Source organism: Monodelphis domestica, chromosome 6 (genome assembly GCF_027887165.1).
Source record: "Monodelphis domestica isolate mMonDom1 chromosome 6, mMonDom1.pri, whole genome shotgun sequence".
Lineage (NCBI taxonomy): Eukaryota > Metazoa > Chordata > Mammalia > Didelphimorphia > Didelphidae > Monodelphis > Monodelphis domestica.
Window position 1 is genome coordinate 231,091,532 of NC_077232.1, and position 20,261 is coordinate 231,111,792.

General features: G+C 38.8%; 2 long non-coding RNA genes across 2 annotated transcripts; one reads left to right on the forward strand and one right to left on the reverse strand.

Annotated features, from left to right (window-relative positions):
- Nucleotides 1-2,500: 2,500 nt before the first annotated feature.
- On the reverse strand, nt 2,501-12,877 carry LOC103095162 (uncharacterized). Its single transcript, XR_468584.3, has 3 exons — nt 11,904-12,877; nt 8,729-8,897; nt 2,501-8,304 (listed from the first exon to the last, which is right to left on the reverse strand). It is a non-coding gene; the product is annotated as an uncharacterized LOC103095162 (long non-coding RNA).
- LOC130455090 (uncharacterized) lies at nt 12,715-19,112 on the forward strand. The gene is made up of 3 exons (XR_008912970.1): nt 12,715-12,963; nt 15,529-15,564; nt 18,760-19,112. It is a non-coding gene; the product is annotated as an uncharacterized LOC130455090 (long non-coding RNA).
- Nucleotides 19,113-20,261: the final 1,149 nt, after the last annotated feature.

Here is a 20,261-nt window from a genome sequence, read left to right on the forward strand (position 1 = left end):
GATAATCATTAGAGATCAAATTGGTGGGGATTAGTGCTCAAATCTACAGGAAACTCCAGTCCTTTAACATTACCTCTAAAATCATGAAGGGAGCAGTAGCAGCCTGCCAATGGGTATGTTGGGAAAGGAGATGGGGGCAACTCACTTGAGGATAATTAATTCTTTGGTAACTTCTTCATTTAAAAAATGGATCTTTTTTGAGACTTTTATAAATATCCTTCTCAAAGCATTGTGAGATACTTAGGGATGATATTATCAACATTCTTCAAATTCAGAATCTAAGAGATCCTAGAGAGGGTATATGATTTGTCCAGAGTCACCCAACTAGTTGGTAGCTAAGCCAGATCAGAACCAGATATCTGGATTCTCAATCTGAGCCTTCTTTCCATTGTATCACAGTGCCCTTACCTTATTCTCTGACTAGACACTAAAGAAAATATCTTGGTCTTAATGGTGTCCTCACATCAATTCTCTCAATGATTATAATTCGTTTTCTACTGGCAATCTCATAACTAGTTTCTGCATGTTGTAAAAATGTATTACTCTTCTCCAAGAGCTTATCATCCGAAAAAAGAGCACATTATTCATATAAAGGAATTTTAGATACTCAGATGTCCATGGGAGAAACCAATCTTTACTGATTACCCAAAAAGCTGATTCTGAAAGTCTGCTTTCCTCCATAGTTGTCCCATAATGAAAAAAAGGACTTTTCTTTTGAAGATCTAAAAGAAACAGACTGCAAAGCTAAAGATTTTTGAAATAGTTTTCACATCCCATTTGACCTTAGCAACAAACTTGCCAGGCAAGAAGGATGGGTTATATTATTACTATTTTATTATTTTTTAACCCGTATTTTCTGTTCTTATAACAGCTCCATGACAGAAGGGGGTAAGGTAGGCAAATGGGGATAAGTAACTAGAAAGAGTCTGAGGCCAGATTTGAACTCTCCAGGAGCTCTATCCACTGTGCCACCTAGCTGCACCTATTATTACCATTTTAAATGAAACAGCTGAGGTGCAGGAAGGATAAATGAGTTACCCACTGATAAGAATAGTCCTACAAGGCCATTTGCAAACATTCTTAGAGGCTTGAAAAAAAATCTCTTCAGGTGTATCCATGGCTCACATACTGCCCTTGGGCCAGTGCCAGCAGCCACTTGGCTTTTTCTTTCCGTCCATCTCTGTGATTCCCCAAAGCCCCAAGACTACCCTGAGTAACTCTATACTCAAAGATTCCAGGGTCCCAAGAAGAGACTCCAGGTTAATATGAAGCTCTAATCTTAAAGATCCAGAGAGAGAAGGGATTCATTGGATGAAAAAATCTTGAGGGCAGCCCCTGTTTTATGCTCCTGTGTATTCTAAGCACCCCATCCCAGTGCCTAGCACTTAGCTAAGCTGATAAATTACACCTGAGACCACCCAGTCCAACCTGCACTTGAACACGAATCCCTTCTACAATATACCCGATAAGTATTCATAATCCTCTACGTGAAGACTTAGAATCATGAGGAATTTATTATACCCTAAGTCAATTCAGTCCATGTTCAGTGTCAACTAGACAACTAGAAGGAAGTTTGCTTTTTTAAAAATGAAAAAACAAAACCTTTCTTTTTTTAAAATAAAATTTGATTGTAGCATCTCCTAGAAATGGGATGTCTGAGTTCAAATTTAGCCTTGTACACTTCCTAATGGTTTGACCCTGGGCAAATCACTTAACCCCAATTGCCTTGGTCTTACTGCTCTTCTGCCTTTATTTATTTATTTATATATTTAGTATCAATTTTAAGACAATATATAAGTTTTAAGAAATAAAATGAAATTTGATTTTTGCATTGAACAAAAATCCATTTTCTGTCCCTCCTATTCCCTTTCTCCAAATGAAAAGAGAAAAGGAAAACAAAATCACTTTAATAAATATGCACATGTGAGTAAAACAAATTCCCACATTGGCTATATCCAAAAAATGTGTGTCTTAATCTGGACTCTGAGCCAGGAGGTGGGAACATGTTTCATCATTGATCCTCAGAATATATGGTAAATTACTGCCTTGCTTAAAGTTCTTCAGTTTTTCAAAGCTGTTTTTCTTTATTATTATATTATATTATTATTATTATATCAGTTGTTCTAGTTCTGCTCACTTTATTCTACATCAGTTGCCACTTTTTTAAACTTTACTGTTTTATTTTAAACCCTTACCTTCTGTCTTAGAATCAACATTAAGTATCGGTTGAAAGGCAAAAGAGTGGTAGGGGCTAAACAATGGGGGTTAAGTGACTTGCCCAGAGTCCCACAGCTAGGAAATGTCTGAGGCAAGATTTGAACCCAGATATTCCTGCCTCCAGGCCTACATTTCTATCCACTGAGCCACCTACCTGTGCCTCCCCCTATTTATATTTTTAAATGATTCATCAATGTTCTTTTCTTTCACTTTTTTAGATGTTTGTCATTAACCCTTTTTCTTTTCAAAACTGATCTGTTCACAAAAAAAAATGGTACTGGTTAAGAGACAGAAGGGTGGATCAATGAAATGAACTAGGGGTAAATTACCTCAGCAAGCTAGTGTTTGATAAACCCTAAAACCCCAGCTTTTGGGACAAAAACTCACCATTTGACAAAAACTGCTGGGAAAATTGGGAAACAGTATGGGAAAAATTAGGTTTAGATCAACATCTTACATCCTATGCCAAGGTAAATTCAAAATGGGTAAAGGACTTAAATATAAAGAATAAAATCATGAATAAATTAGGTGAACATAGAATAGTATATTTGTCAGATCTGTGGGAAAAGAAGGAATTTAAGACCAAGCAAGAGATAGAGAACATTACAAAATGTAAAATGAATGACTTTGATTACATCAAATATTAAAAAGTTTTTATACAAACAAAACCAATGCAACCAAAATTAGAAGGAAAGCAACAAAGTAGGAGAACATTTTTATAATAAAACTCTCTGACAAAGGTTTAATCTCCCAAATATATAAGGAACTAAGTCAATTCTACCAAAAAATCAAGCCATTCTCCTATCAACAAATGGTCAAGGGACATGAATAAGCAGTTTTCACACAATGAGATCAAAACTATCAATAAGCACATGAAACAGTGTTCTACATCCCTCCTGATTAGAGAAATGCAAATTAAAATAACGCTGAGGCACCACCTTACACCTATTAGACTGGCCAATATGGCAGCAAAGGAAAGTGATAAATGTTGAAGGGGGTGTGGCAAAATTGGGACACTAATGCATTGCTGGTGGAGTTGTGAATTGATCTAACCATTCTGGAGGGCAATTTGGAATTATGCACAAAGGGCTTTAAAATATTGCCTACCCTTTGACCCAGCCTGTAATGGAGAAAAAGTTTGGGGATGGCAAAGGGAACAGGATCTAGGAGAGGATAGCTGATGTGTATGTAGGGTTGGCTCAGAGAGAAGAGAGGGGGTTTGAAGATTTTCCCCTTTCTGCCTTCCCTCCTTAGCTATGGCTGCTCTCCCAGATTTGCTCTTGTCCCTCTCCCCCCACCCCCACTACTAGAGACCAAAGGGTTTCTTTTTAGGAACATGTCTCTCCCTTTGATCTGTTCATTCACACTTGATTCACAGCTTGGGGAAAAGATAACTACTTTAATGTCAATTAACTCAATCAGGGTAATACAAAGGAATAACTGGCAGAGAAAGAATGTGAGAGGATAGTGGGGGAAAGGAGTCCCTTTCTCTAGCTAAAACCCTTTCCCTCTCTCCTCCAGTTTGGAGGGAATTCAGGCCTTGGCAGCCTAAGCCCCCTGAGAGAAAGTCAGGTTGACTGACCCTGGGTTTGGCCCCTTGGCAACAGGAGCTGAGGTAAAGTCTGACAGAGATTCAAAATGCCTTTTCTCAGGTTTCTCTTCACTGAGTCTCTTCAATTGGGAAGTGTTGGGGGGGGGGGGTAAGGATTTTCAGTCACAAGCAGGAAAAAGTGGGTAACCCTTAGGAGAAAGTCTTGTTTAATCTTCTCTCTCCAGCTTCTCCAAATTGAGAAACCAACTGCTCTTCAGAAGGGAACTTTTTCTTCCTCAAGATGCCAATCTCCTAGGGTCCCTCCCCTGATGAGGAGATCAGATCCACACACTCTTCAGCCTGGCACCTTTCCCCTAGTGCCAGCCTCTGTCACAGCCATACCATTGCTGGGTTTGTACTCCAAAGAGATAATAAGGAAAAAGACTTGTACAAAAATATTTATAGCCACACTCTTTGTGGTGGCAGAAAGTTGAAAAATGAGAGGGTATCCATCGATTTGGGAATGGCTGAACAAATTGTGGTATCTGATGGTGATGGAATATTATTGTGTAGAAAGGAATAATGAACTGGAGGAATTCCATGTAAACTGGAAAGACCTCCAGAAATTGATGCAGAGCAAAAGGAGCAGAACCAGGAGAACATTGTATACAGAGACTGATACATTATGGCACAATTGAATGTAATAGACTTTTCTACTAGCAGCAATGCAATGACCCAGGACAATCCAGAAGAACTTAGAAGAATGCTATCCACATCTAGAGAAAGAACTGTGGGAACAGAAATGCAGAAGAAAATCATATGATGGGAACACATAGTTTGATAGGGATATGATTAGGGTTTTGATGTTAAAGGATCACTCTACCGCAAATATGAATAACATGGAAATAGGTTTTGAACAATGATATGTGTATAACCCAGTAGAACTGCTTGTCATCTCCCAGAGCGGGGAGGGAATGTGGAGGAATTATGAACCATGTAACTATGGAAAATATTCTAAATAAATTTTAGATTTATATTAAATACTCATCTATTCAACAAGAAACTAATAAATTTTTAAAAATTTCCCTTTCTTTTCAACCCTTCCTCCTTCCCAAGAAGTCAGGTTTGCATATAGGTTGTACATATATTATCATATAATACATATTTTCCTGTATGTAATATTGTGAAACAAGACAAATATTATTTACATTAGACAAAAATTCATGAAGGAAATAAAATAAAGAATATCATCTCACATCTATCAGATTAGCAAAAATGATAAAAAGGCAAAATGACAGATGTTGGAGGGGATGTGGAAAAATGGGGACACTAATACATTGTTGGTGGAACTATGAACTGATACAGTCATTTTGGAGAGCAATCTGGAATTATGCTCAAAGAGTTATAAAATTGCATAACTTTTGAGTTATATATATAACACTATTATGTTTGTTTTCTAAGGCAATTAAGGGAAAAGGAAAAGAAATTATATATTCTAAAATATTTGTAGCAGCTCTTTTTTGTGGTGACAACTAGCAACTGGAGGGATGTCCATCAATTGAAGAACGGCTGAACAAGTTGTGGTATATGCTTGTAATGGAACGCTGCTGTGCCATAAGAAATGGCAAACAAGACGATCATAAACAAAATCTAGAAAGACTTATTTGAAATGATACAAAATGAAGTTAGCAGAACCAGGAGAACATTGTACATAGTAACTACAACAATATGTAGATAACTATTAATGTACCCATACTGTATGCAAAATAAATTAGAAAGATTGTTTGTTTGGTTTTTTTACTATTTTTCTAATTAGATAGAAAGTTCATCAACTCTTTTTCTTGACCTTTTCCTTTATGTCAGGGAAAGTGTGCTTTTTTTTTTTGCCCTTCTGTTCCTTAATGCTTCTCAATAATATGATCAAAATTTTAAAATCGTGAGTCTCCGTGTAGGAATTAGTGTGATATGATAGAAAGAATCATCAGGTGTCAGGGGTGTTCACATCCTGCCTCTGATGCTTACCAATCTTGAGTGAGTCACTTAATATCCTAGGACCTCAATTTCCTCATCTATAAAATGAGTGCATTGGGCTAAGGGGTTTTTGAGGTCCCTTCTAGCTCGATCTATGATTCTAGAACCACATTAGTAGTGTTGGTTGTAAATTCCCCAAACTACCCAATGGATCTCATGGAAATCTTTAGTCTATGCTAATCCCTTATTAGATTGGGAGCCCCAATGAATTCAGGGGCTATCTCTTATTTAACTTTTGAGTTTTTCCTAGTGCTTAGAACAGGGAATCTCTGTACTATATACAGTGATCAAGATAATGTATAAAAGTTGATTTGAAGCTTAGTTTAAAAAGCTAAGATCATGGCATCTGGTCCCATCCTTTCCTGGCAAATAGAGGGAGAAGAAATAGAAGTTGTGTTAGATTTTATATTTTGGGGCTCAAAGATGACTGCAGATACCAACTTCAGTCAGTTAAAAGATACTTGCTCCATGGAAGGAAAGTTATGGTAGTTCTGGAGAGCATACTAAAAAGTCGAGACATCACCCTGTTGATCATGATCCATATAGCCAAGGCTACGGATTTTCCAATTGTAATGTATGGCTGTGTGAGTAGGACTACAAGGAAAACTGAATGCGGCAGAATTGACTCTGTCAGATTGTGGTGCTAGAGAAGACTTTTGAGTGTCCCTTGAACAGCAAGGAGATCAAATCAGTCAATACTTTTAAAAAAGCCAATTAATTCAGACTCTTCACTAGAAGTCAAATACTGAAGCTGACGCTTAAATACTTTGGGACATAAAGAGAAGATAGGACTCATATGAAAAGACCTTGATGTTGGTAAATATTAAAAGCAAAAGGAGAAGATGAGGACAAAGTATGTGATGTGTTACAGGAGCCACAAACATGTCCTTGGATATGTGAAGACTAAACAATTCAAGAGACTTGTTTTGGGGTAAGAATATGGATTTATTGATTAGGCTAGCATATAACCAATAAATTAATAGATTAGTGATTATCTCAATGATCAAAGACCAGGAAGTTCCTTCACAAAGCTCTCTAGATGTAATTTGGACACTCATTATTCAGTTTCTCCCTTGTACATTCCAAGACATCTCTAATTGGTGAATAGTTAATAAGGAGGTGGACATAGAGACCTCAGCTCCTTCCTCATTATTTCATCACAGAGGAGGTAGGTCTTTGCCTAAATAAGGAAAACATGGCTGACCCACCTTACTTTCAAATAGGTCAGAGTTCATCATAGCTGACCAGTCCTGCCTTTAATCCTTCCAAGATCTTATCAAAAGACTCAGTCCAGTTTGATATCTTAGGGGCTGGAATTATCTTCAGGTTGGAAGCAGGCTGTTCAGTCTGAGAGGTTAAGGGGGAAATGATTTTGTCTAGAAATGGTATTAATTAATAATATAGTTCAATACTCATTTTCTCTAGTCAGACTTTAGGAGATAGTGGAGAATAGCAGGGAATGGCATGCTAAAGTCCATAGTTTTGAACTTTAAAGGACCTTAGATATATTCTAATCAGCACCATCATTTTATAAGTGAAGAAATGGAATATTTGAGAGATTGTGACTTTGTACAAAGTGGGAAGCAACTGAATTGGTTGAAATATAAATGACATTTTGGGCAAATTTCCTAAATTCTTTGGGTTTTGCTTTTTTTTTTTTACTGTTAAATGAGAGGGCTGGAGTTTATGAGATCTAAAACTCCTTCTAGATTTATGATTCTGTGACTCAATAGCTTAGAAAAAAGAGCTCTAAAACCAATTTAGCTCAATAAGCAGCTCTTGTGGTATTGGCATTGAAATCTAAGCCATGCTTCTCTGGCCAGACAGGATCGGGCCTAGGCCACCACAAATCGATTGGTAGGTACTTTATTGTCCAACAGCTTTGATTAATGTCAGGGGTTATTTTTAGACACTTATCATATACTTATAGATCATCCTTAATTGTAAACTAGTATTCAGGATGCCCAGCTGACCTATACTAGGATAAAGAAAAATCCTTTTTTCAGAAACTCTGACTCAACAAATTAAAAAAAGGCAGTTTTGTATCCTGTAGAGGTCTTGGAATCAAGAAGACCTAGGTTTGAATCTTGCCTCAGACCCTTGCAAGTTGTCACTCCTTTGCTAGTCACTTCACTTCTTTCAGATTTGGTTTTCCCATATGTAAAGTAGATAAGTTCAAAGGTCTCTTCCTCCTCTAAATCAATGATCTAGAGTAAATTAATACTTAGGTCAAGCATGTCCCAATATAATTGTATTTCCAGACTTCAAAGTATAACAAATTTTAGTGTGATCGAGGACCTATATTCATTCAGCTCAGAGGACACTCATCCAAATCCCTCATCTTCCAGAGCGGGAAACTGAGTCACAGAGAGTTTATGTGGTGGTAAATGTCCTAGGAGGGATTTCAGCCCTGGTCTTCTGATTTCAGGGTTCATGCTCTTTCCACTGTATCATGTTTCCTCTGTCATTCGTTGGAAGAGTCCCAAATCATATTTCTTTGCTTTCAGAATCTAATATTAGACAGACTGATGCATATAGAAGGAAAAAGGCAGAGTTGGTTGGTTTGGGGAGACTGCTCAACCAAAAGAATCTAAAAGGAAAAGTTGTTCTTACTTATTCTACTTGTGAATTTATGTTCTGAAATATTTGAGTCTGGTGAAGCTATTGGTAAAGTGAGATATACATCATCAGACTTATCCAATGTGTTCTTCTCGGCATTCCCTTAACTCGAGAAAGAGGCTCTACTGGGGAAGAGGCAGAGTTTGGGAAACGAGACTAACGTAAAAAAGAGCATCTATGAAATATTTATTTACTTAATTAAAAAAAAAGAAACATCTGGAAATGCTGGAATTTTTTCACCATATGGCTTTGTTTTTCCCCTGGGAATAATTCTTGATTAAACCAGAGAAGCGAATAGCTGATCTCTACATTCCCAGACCCTTTCCTCACCTTTTTTGAACTGCTCTTTGGCTCAGAGCAGCTGGAACCTGTTCCTTAAGTCTAGTTAAGAGACTTCTGGCAGGAGCTCAACCTTGTGCTCTTGGCATCTTGCTTGAATACATAGCCCTTGCTGAATGCAGCTCTGCAAAATAGTTCTAGAAAGACACAGAAGGGGGTCCTGGGGTGGGGATGAGGAATCAGGAATGAAACAGACAGAGAGAGAAGCAAAACTTTAAAAAAAAACACCTTTGCCTTCTATTTAAGAATCAATACTCTGCAATAATTCAAAGGCAAGAGGAGTAAGGGCTGGGTTTATAAGTGACTTGCTTAAGGTCACCTATCTAGGAAATGTTTGAGGCTAGATTTGAACATCCACACCTGGCTCACTATCCACTGACTATCCATCTAACTGCCCCCAGAAGCAAGACTTCTAACATGATTTAGCTGGAAGTGCCCCTACCCACCATGGTCAACATCATATCACAGATGAAGATATTGTTTTCCCGAGTTCTGGCCTCATTATTGCTTACATTTTGGGCTGACAGTGACCCCCTAAATTATGGTCCCTCCTTCCCCATTTCTCTACTTCTTCTGTTTGTCTTCTATAAGGGAATACTAAGAAATGAAGTTTTTGCTTAATTTGTCACTTGAGAGTTAGTTTCCTTTTAAATTCAGATAAATAGATTTAGCCCAAATGAGTTTTCAGGGGAAGAAACTGTGGGTTGAGAGCAGAGGGGGAAAAAACAAGGAGGGCAATAGGCCAAAGTATTCCAAATAATAAAAATTCACATTTATATAGCATGGCAAGGCTCAGAGTATGCTTTGCTCACAACTGTGGAAAGTAGGATTTTTATTTATTTAAAATTTTATACTAAAATTTATTTTTTTTTCATTTTCTTGCTCTGAACAAGTGTTTTTCATAGCTATTTGGTACTGAGTTTCTTAGTATGGAACTCCCTCAGTCTGTTGCATATTGGCTATTCATAATCTTAGATAGTTCCTTGAGGCATTAAGAGATTAATTAAATTACTCATGGTCACATAAGTGTATGTGCAGAGGCAGGATTCGAACTGTAATGGAGGGGGAGAAATGGAGTCCCCCACCACTCAATTCAGGACTAGAAGGTGGTAGAGATGGAATGGAGCTAAAAGTTGGAGAGGGAGGATAGATTGTTCCTCCTCTCTCTTTCCCTAGTAAAACCCACACTAGTTGTCTTCAGAGTCACAGACTGTAATTTCTTGAGAGACTGGGTTGAAATAAATCCAGAACTGAACTGCTTCTTCTTCCTTGGGGAGGAATATAGTTTTCCTCCCCAGAGCTTCAGGTCCCTCTCCTTAAATATTAAGAGCAGGCACTTGAGCTATAGAAACAGCTATTTATTCTTGAGGAACACACATAAGGTAGGGCAAGTAAGACGGTGGAGTAAGGTAATGGGGAAAGTATTTTTTTATGTAAAAATTTATTTTTAAATTTGAGTATGTGATGCTAGAATTGTATCCCCTATTTTGGGTGTATATGAGGTGTTTAGGGAGGACTGGATCCTCTGGGGGGAGAGCTTGTAGAGCCTTTTTGAAGCTTCTCATCTTTCTTTGGGGTCCACCTTTCACTCATAGCATGTGTAGTAGCTACACCCCAATAAAACCATCTCAACAGACCAATTAAGCTAGGTTGAGGGTAATTGGGAGGTCTTAAACCTGTTGATGAGTTAAGGGGATGCTTAGCCCAAGCATATGAGAATGATTTGTTCCAAGGTCCCTGAAGGCAGCTGAAGCAGGTGCTGTGGAGTGCCTAGAGCTTGGTCAGACATTAAGGGTAGCCAAGGTCATCCACTGCATCCTGGGCCATTGTGAGTTGTCCTGAGTCTTGCCACTAGATTCAGATGACTTTGTGCAACTCTGCCTCTGTGATGTCACTGGCCCTCTTTGAAAAGGAAGGATAAGGGGCAGTTAGTGGACATCACAGTGGATAGAGAGCCAGGTTTGGTGTTGGAAGGTTCTGGTTTCAAATCTGACCTTGGACTCTGCCTAGCTATGTGACCCTGGGCAAATCATTTAACCTCTGTTGCTTAAACCTTGTCCTTTTGCCTTAGAATTGTTACTAAGACCAAAAGTAGGGATTTAAAAAAAGGAAAATGAACAATGACACCATATTCTTCATTTTACAGATGTGGAAACTGTGGCTCCATGAGATTAAATGATTTATCTATGGTTTCATAGATAGTAAATGGCAAAAACCAAGATTCCAACTCATTTCCTGCTTTGAGAGGTGGGAGAAAGAATACTGCATTTAGACCTAAAGGATCTGAATTCAAAACTTGGATCTGTTCTTAACTGTGTGTTCATGGGTTCATAATTTACCCTCTATAGGCCTCAGTTTACTCATCTATAAAATCAGGGAGTTGGAACAGATAGCCTCTAAGGTCCCTCCCAGCTTGAAGTCTGGAATTCTATTATCATATGGGTCCATGTTCAACTTTCTTTCTACTATGCCATAGAGCAGGGACAAAAATACTAACAAAAGACATTCTTGAGAGGCTAATGTCTCTAAGTCCTTATGTGATAGAATTATTTTTAAAAATATTTGCCTTCTTTCTTAGAATCAGTACTTATTACTGATTCCAATGCAGAAGAGAGGTAAGAGCTAGGGAATGGGGTTAAGTGACTTGCTCAGGGTCACACAGCTAGGAAGTGTCCATCTCTATACTTGGCCTAGCCACTGAGTCTCCTAGCCACCCCCTTGTGCTGTAATTCTCATTGAATGTATACAACTGATTAAAAAGTTCCACTTATGTATTTATTTTCTTAATTCAACAGTGGACTTCTGAATGCAGGGTGGGTAGGAAGGTAGGTGGGGAGGGAGAAAGATTCATTAAGGAAATGTGGTTCCTAGGAGAAATGATTAATTCTGGAATCCTTCTTTTCCTGAGCCATCTCTGGATACCTTTCCCTTGTGTGATCACAAGCCCCTTCATAACTCAGTCCTTAGTCAATGACTCTTTATTGCACGTATTCCATAAGATTTCTGAAAAATCCTGCCTCTGACTGGCTACATTCTCCTTTAAGGCTTCAAAAACATTTGTCAGGGCTTCAGATATCCCTTTCCCGTGGTTTCTGGAATGATTGAAGCCAATTTTCTCCCTGTTCCTCTGGCCACTCCCCTTGATTGGACCCTCTCGGTTGCTTACCTATATTACTGCAGTAGCCTTCTAGGTTTCATTCTTCTCCTCTTTGATCTGGCCTCCATCCAGCTGCTGAAGTCATTTTCTTAAAGCATAGGTCTGAAGACAGCATTCCCCATTTCCCAAAAACCTTCAGAGGTTCCTTATGTCTCCAGATAAAATCTAGCATTTATAGAGACTTTAAGGTGGGCAGAGCATTTGACATGTTATTACATTCACACAGTAGGGGCACAGGGGAATAAGGAAAATGGAGGGAGAGAGGGAAAGGGGTTGAGAGGGTGAAGAGATTGTAAGAGGACACAATGCCCCCCTTTTGAGAGGCACAATGAATTCTTCTGCCTCTGGTTTCCTCAGGCACACTAACTTCCAGTTTCCTTCAGGACCTTGGGGCTACTCCACAGCCAAGGAGAGATGTCTATTCCTTGGGTCTGGCAATTTGGATCACTGGGATCCAGAGGTTAACCTCCCTTTTGGACCTCCCCAAATCTTCATCCCCCTTTATTATTGCTTGAAACTGACCCAGACCTAAATCTAGAATAACAGATAAATTAGTGGTAAGAAGTATCAAGTAGGGGAAATGGGGGTTACAGGAGGCCCTACACTTGTCCCCTCTCACAAATTGACCTTCCAAAGTTTAGGGGTTCAAGGCTTTCCCAGCCTTGATCCCTCTTCTTGCCTGCTGCAAGTTGATCCCTACTCCTAAGCTAACTGGCTTTGAATACAGGAGTCCAGGAACAAAAAGGGAGAGAGATCCTTGAAAGGGATCTCTGTGGACAGCTTCCTTCAATGTTCCAGTCCACAGTGTCCCCTGATGATTTTTGATTATAGTGATTTGGAGTTGATTGAGAGGTATCCAGGGGTTCAGGAACAGAGTTGATCTCCAGAGAGACAGTCTGGAAGGAGTGTGAAGTGAAGTGGTCCGTTGCACTTCTCAACTTCTCATTCTCTTCTGGAATCTTCAATTTTTTCTTCTTACTCCTCCCCCACTCTCTCTGCAGCTGTCTCTGTCAGAGACTGCTCTCTGCTCCAAGTGGACTATCTCTCTATCTTACAGCAACTTTGTAAGGTAAGTTCCATTATTATCCCCACTTTACTGGTAATATAACTGAGGTTGAAGTCAAGCGATTTGCCTAGGGTGATACAATCACCATTAGTATGAAGCAAGATTCACACTTGGGCATCTTTTAAACTGTTTGGAAGAGGAGGGAAATTGATTGAAGCTAATTGCTTCTGAAGGGAGCCACTGGTTTTTTTCCCCTTCTTTTTAAGTCAAATCTCTTTCCACAACTTAAATCTGATTATTTGTGGCTCATTCGGATGGTTGCAGGTCTGGATTCATGAGACTTAATATTTCTCTGATATTGGGGAACTTATAAGAATTATTAATAACACCCCAAGCCATAACATTCTGTTTCATTTGGACTAACCCTCAGACCAAAGAAAAAGAAAATCCTGGCACTATGGACCCAAGATCAAACCTTTATCTTTTTATTTACTTATTTATTCAGTTCTTTAATTTTGTATCTCCATCCATTCAGTGGTTCTCTCTCTCTCTCTCTCTCTCTCTCTCTCTCTCTCTCTCTCTCTCTCTCTCTCTCTCTCTCTCTCTCTCTCTCCCTCTCTTCTCTCTCTCTCTCTCTCTCTCTCTCCTCTCTTCTTTGTAACCGCACTTGTTTGCAAATGAGGTAATATACAGATCAATAGCAAAAGACTGATCAAATTTTACCTATCTGGGAAAAATTCAACCTTCTATAACTATAAATTAGAACAGTAACTTTACAGAATAGATTAAGTGGAAACAATGTGGCATAGTAGGCAGACTTGGAGTCAGGAAGATCTAGATTCAAATTCTTAGCCACTAGTCATGTGACCCTGGGCAAGTCATTTTACCTCTGCCTCAGTTTCTTCATTTGTAAGATGAGGGAATTAGACTTGATGGTTTTGAAGGAGCTGTCCAGCTCTAAATCTATAATCCTGTTAAATATCTTCTGTCTCATTCAGTCATAGGGCATAGGGGAAAGAAGATACCATGCTTCACACCCTCATCTTTTTTCCCTGATAGAAAGCTGACAGCCACCCCTAGAGCAGCCATCTCCTTTGAGCTCCACACTGTTCTATTCTGGCTGAAATTAAAGACAGCTGCAGTGCCTGGGGCTCAGGCCACACAATCTGTTACACCTTACCACTCAGTTGTTCAACTTCTTAATTCACATTGTTCAGTCTGCTTCTCATCTCAGTGTTGAAAATAGCCTCAGTGCCTCCCTAAATGGGAAGAAACAATGCTGGGGTACATTGTCAAAGATCCAGTGTGAAGGGTGTAAGTTGGAACCTTTCTTTTTTAATTTTCATTTCTCTTATTATTTGTTATTTAGAGCATTTCTTCATCTGCTTGTTGAAAGTTTGCCTTCTAAGAACTAGAAGCAAAAAGACAGGGACCAGTATTGCTCCTTGGTCTGGCCAGTCTGACTCTCTTCCCTTCCCCACCGCACAAGGGATCTTAGAAGTGCTCTCTTTGGCTACATAAAACTTACACTCACAGAATCAATGTTTGTGAACTGTTTATCATTTAAACCTACTTAATTCTGCAGTATACCAATTATGTTTATCATTAAATGTGTCAGATTAACAGATTGTAAATTCCATCTGAAAACCACATTAAAATCTTCTGGTTCAGTCTCAAAGTCTTCTCTCCAACTGGGTGATCTTTTGACAATTTAAGTAAATTAGGACCATTTACTTCCACTTCATCTCTCCCCTTTCCCTTCTCCCCCAGATCAATCCATGTAAGTCTTTAGTATTTTCCCGAGTCCTTCTCTGGGGTCTGTATAAAGTCTGAAATTTTATATAAAATGTTTTCATCCAACAGGATTCTTAGCACTTTCAAGATTCTTTTCAGGAACTGTTATCAAAGCCTCCTACTCTGTTAAATCATCTCAACTTCTTCTGGATTCTATGGGTATTTTCTTTCAAGTAGTTCAGCAGGGTTATATTTATTCACAGGCTTTAAGCTTTTTATAGGAACAGCAACAAAATTCAAAAACATCCCAAAGTATATTATTCTGTAAAGCAGAGTCTTTTTTTCTTTTCCTTTTTTTAAACCCTTACCTTCCATCTTAGAGCCAATCTGTGTATTGGTTCCAAGGCAAAAGAACAGTAAGGGCTGGGCAATGAAGGTTAAGTGACTTGCTCATGATCCCAGAGGTAGAAAGTGTCTGAGGCCAGATTTCAGCACTCTTTTTGGAAGGAACACATCTTCAGTATTTTGTAAGTTCATTTTTTTCTAACTCTCCTTTAACTTCCTTAATTTTTTTGTTCATTAAATTTACCATGCTCATGCCGCCTCTTATTTGCACAATTGTATTGATGTGGTATAAGAGCCAAATTTGGAATTTGTAGACCCGAGTTCAAGTCCAATCTCTGACATACTCAGTGTGATGCAGGTCAAGTCACTTTAATTCTCAGGACCCCCTGATAATTCTCCAAGACTAGAAGCTGCAGGGAATGTGCCAACCTACACTGGTATAGGAGATCCCCCTCTGTTATTAGAATGATTCTAACACCAGCATACTTTTAGTTTAGGATGGATGTTGTGGAAAAACCAGGTACTTGCAAATTATTGTGTGTTTTATAGATGGAGGTTTACTTTGCTCCAACCCTGCAAGGATATGTAAGTATAAAATAACACTTGTTCCTCTCCCCCATCTCTGAATGGAACCAGATTTTTTTTTTAACCCTTACCTTCCATCTTGGAGTTAATACTGAGTATTGGCTCCAAGGCAGAAGAGAGGTAGGGGCTAGGCAATGGGGATTAAGTGACTTGCCCAGGGTCACACAGCTGGGAAGTGTCTGAGGACAGATTTGAACCTAGGACCTCCCATCTCTAGGCCTGACTCTCAATCCACTGAGTCACCCAGCTTCCCCCTGGAACCAGATCTTGTCAATAGGGCAAAGTAAGGTGACTCATTTGGACTTCAGAAATTCACCAAGTTGGTTGGTGGAACTATGAACTGATATAACCATTTTGGAGAGAAGTCAGGAACTATGCCTAAACAGTTAGAAAATTGTGTATATTCTTAAACCCGGCATTGAGTCTGTTTCCAAAGTGATCAAGAAAAAAGGAAAAGAACCTATGTGTTCTAAAATGTTTATAGCAACTCTTTTGTTGTGGCAAAGAAGTGGAAATTGAAGGGATGTCCACTAACTGGGGAATGGCTAAACAAGTCATGATATATGATTATGATGGAATAAATACTACTATGTCATAGGAAATGGTGAGCAGGTTGGTTGTTTAAATACAACATAAAAATACTTACATGAAATAATGAAGCAAAATTAGTAGAACCAAGAGAATATTATATATAGCTACAGTATTACTGTGTGAAGAATAAGTTGTGGATGCCCATTTCCAGAGAAAGAACTGATAAAGAGAAACATGAAAGACATAGTTCTATATTTACATATAGTTTTATTTTGTTTTGTCTGATTATGCTTTTTTTAGTGCAGGAAGAAGAAGGATAGAGGGAGACATCTGGGAATTTTAATGTAACCAACAAACAAATAAATTAATTTTTTGAAAAAGAAATAAATTCACTAGGTTGGAGGGGACTAGATTTTACCTGGATGGGACTTCTTATCTTCTTAGAGGACCAGACAGTTTCATCAAATCCAATCAGGCCCCAAGGGCAGCTTGGTTTCCTTCTAGGTAAAGTTTCCCCATATTGTGGGTATATGGGAAGGAGCTATGTTAGGCAAACACTAGTCCTATCCCTCTTCTAGACTGCTGGTATCATAGATGAGTTATAAAAGTACTGTAGGAAATTTAAAAAATGTAGAAATATTTAGGTTGTCTGCCATCTATCCATTCATTCAAGAAGCATTGATTAAGGCTCTACCATAGGTCAGCTGTGGTGCTCTCTACTGGGACTATAAAAACAAAAATTGAGATCCTTGTCCCTTGAAAGTTTACATTTTATGGAGAGAAGCAGCATGGACACAAATAAGCAAATACACAACATGTGAAGAAACAGAAAGTAGTGAGGTGTGGTAGAACCAACAAGACCTGGGATCCGGTTCTGCCTCTGGTGTACATACATACTGGCTGGGTGACTCTGGACAAGTCATTTAATGTTTTAATACTCCAGGAAGATTTTGGAGACTAGGAATTGCAGAGATGGTGATGATCTGCACTGATAGAGGAAATTTTTTCAGCCAGGAAACAAATCCCTTTTTCAATAAAATCACAGATCTAGACCCTATCAAAAGTAAATTACAAAGTAATTCTGACCTGGCAGATGGAAAGGAAGAGTTTTGACAACTGGGGGCAGGAAGGGGTCAGGAAGGAACTTATCTAAGACTTAATACTCAAATGCTATGAAGAAAGGAAGGGGTTTTATGAATCAAAGGCAAGGAACTTGAAATGTAATCAGAGACAAACATAAAATATACAGGATCAAAAAAAAAATATACAGGATCATAGAGTTAAAACTAAAAGGTCATCAAAATCAATCCCCTCAAGTGAAGTAGTAAAGGAATAAATTTTTTAGCAAGGATGTATAGAGTAAGGGCTAAAAGATTATCTAATATGATTATCATTTTACAGATGAGGAAACAAAGGCCCCAATAAGTTAAATGGGTTGTCCAAGGTCACAGGCGCAGCTAGGTGGTCAGTCTGGAAGACTTGTCTTCCTTAATTCAAATCTAGTCCAAGATCTTTACTAGCTGTGTGACTCTGGACAAGTAACTTAACCCTTTATGCTTAATTTTCTACTCTGGGGAAGGAAATGTCAAAACACTACAATATCTGTGCCAAGATATGAAGCATTGAACAGAACTGAAATGACTGAACAACAAAAGGGGCTCTGTGCTCCTGAGGTTTACCATATTGGGGCAACTCTGTGGTGCAGCAGATAGAATGCAGGGGCTGGAGTCTAGGAGACCTGAGTTTAAATTGAGCCTCAGACATTACTAGCTGTGTGATCCTGGGCAAGTCACTTCATCCCATTTGCCTCAGTTCCCTTATCTGTAAAATGAGCAAGAGAAGACAATATCAAACTATTGCTGTATCTCTGCCAAGAAAACCCCAAATGGAGTCATGAAGAGTCAGATATGATTGGAATGACTCAACAACAACTTAGGTCACAGAAGTATTGGTATGGGTCTAAAATTTGAACTTAGGACTTTTGACTCTGAATCCATTTTTTCTTTCCAATGTACCATGATATGGGAGAGGACAGATGAAGATGTCGAGGGGTTGGGAGTTGGGGAAATGAAGGAACTCAAATAGATGCCCTCATTTTTTTTTTCAGTAAGAGAGGTGAGGTATCAATTGGTCCACTTTTTATTTGTCCCAAATGGTTGTAGGAGTGAGTTTGGGATCTAGAGGAGAGGACACAAAGTTTGGACTAGCCATTGAAGGGACCAAAGTAGAATTTCCATCAGGGCATAACAAAAGAATCCCCATGCTGTTATAATTATGAGGCTACTATCCCAATTTGTTGGGTCTCCATAGTGTGGACACCCATCCCCCAGAGCTCCAAGGTTATACCCAAGGAACTCTGTGTGACTTTCTAATGCTCATAGACTCTCACTGGTGTGCCGCCTCAATTATTGGTTGGTATTATTTAGTCAGCTAGGTTTAATTAGCATTTATAAAAGAGTATTTTTATAATGCTATAGTAAGTATAATTCTTACAAAACATTCCACCCAAAAGTCTACAATGCAACCCCAGGTAGGGAAATGTGGACTTGAGTTTAGAGATTACATGTACAAAGGGATAGCTCCCAGATCCTGAAGTCTTTTTGCTGGAGTCGCTGCGATGTTTCTCTTAAGTATGTTGTAGCATTTTAGTATTATTTTTTTTAGAACTATGACTGCATCCAATCTGTTCTTGGCTTCCACTGCAAACATTGCTACCAGCTGTTCCATGGATGTTGCCAGGATATCAATGAGAAAATGAGAAATCCCCAAACTGCTGGAACCTTCTGAACGTTTGAGGCTCACAAGGTCCTCCTCTGACCAAGGAGATGAGACAGAGATTAGAACCTGGAACTCTTTTCCTCTTCATTTGATTGAATCTCTTGGGTTCTGGTTTTATATAGGACATAGAGGGTGTGACCAAAACCTTCAACCAATCAGAATGGAAACCTGTCATACTTAGGAAGGTATATAAGTCCTGTTCCTTTCCAGTGAATAATAAAGATTTATTTTCATCTGATAAGTGGATCAAGATGTGACTGCCATCTTATTATTTACTTTAAATGGAATGGGGTAATTTTCTAGGCTGATCCAGAAAAGAAGAATCCATTAAGATTATATAGTGTGGGGGGCAGCTGGGTAGCTCAGTGGATTGAGAGCTACGCCTAAACATGGGAGGTCCTAGGTTAAAAACTGGCCTCAGACACTTCCCAGCTGTGTGACCCTGGGCAAGCCACTTAACCCCCATTGCCTAGCCCTTACCACTCTTCTGCCTTGGAGCCAATACACAGTATTGATTCTGAGGTAGAAGGTAAGGGTTTAAAAGAAAGATTTTAGTATGAATCTAAACTATTTCCCACAATCATTTTCAGTAACACCATGCTCCTTCATGTTAGTATTCTAAGGTGGTCAGAATTCCCAATGCAGAACAAAGACAGACTCTTTCCCAAGAAGGAAAGCTTGTTCCAAATTAGAAATGTCCTTGGGGGTCCTCAATTTCCTTATTGGTAAAATGAATGCATTGGACAATATAGTTTCCAGGATCCCTTCCAGCTCTAAAACTCTCTGGTTCTTTCAAACTTTATCTTCAACTTTTAACACAGGACAGTTTAGCTTCAATGTCTCTTTCAAACCATTTAGGTTTGTTAGTCCTTTCTGTTCATAAATTTGTTTTACTATTTTAAAAAATTTATTTTAAAATATTTTCCCATGTTTTTACATCATTCATTTTATTTCCCTCCCCTCTTCCCTCCCCCATCCCAGAGACAAGAAGCAATTCCACTGGGTTGTACAAATGTTGTCACTTGACACCTATTTTCCATATTATTCATTTTTGCTATGGAGCAATTTTTTTTAAACCCTTAACTTCCATCTTGGAGTCAATACTGTGTATTGGCTCCAAGGCAGAAGAGTGGTAAGGGCTAGGCAATGGGGGTCAAGTGCCTTGCCCGGGGTCACACAGCTGAGAAGGGTCTGAGGCCAGATTTGAACCTAGGACCTCCCATCTCTAGGCCTGGCTCTCAATCCATTGAGCTACCCAGCTGCCCCCTATGGAGCAAATTTTTAAACCTGTCCCCAAATCACATAATCATGTATACATGTAATAAATGATATCATATGTTTTGCTTTTGCATTTCTACTTCCATAGTTCTTTCTCTCAATGTGGATAG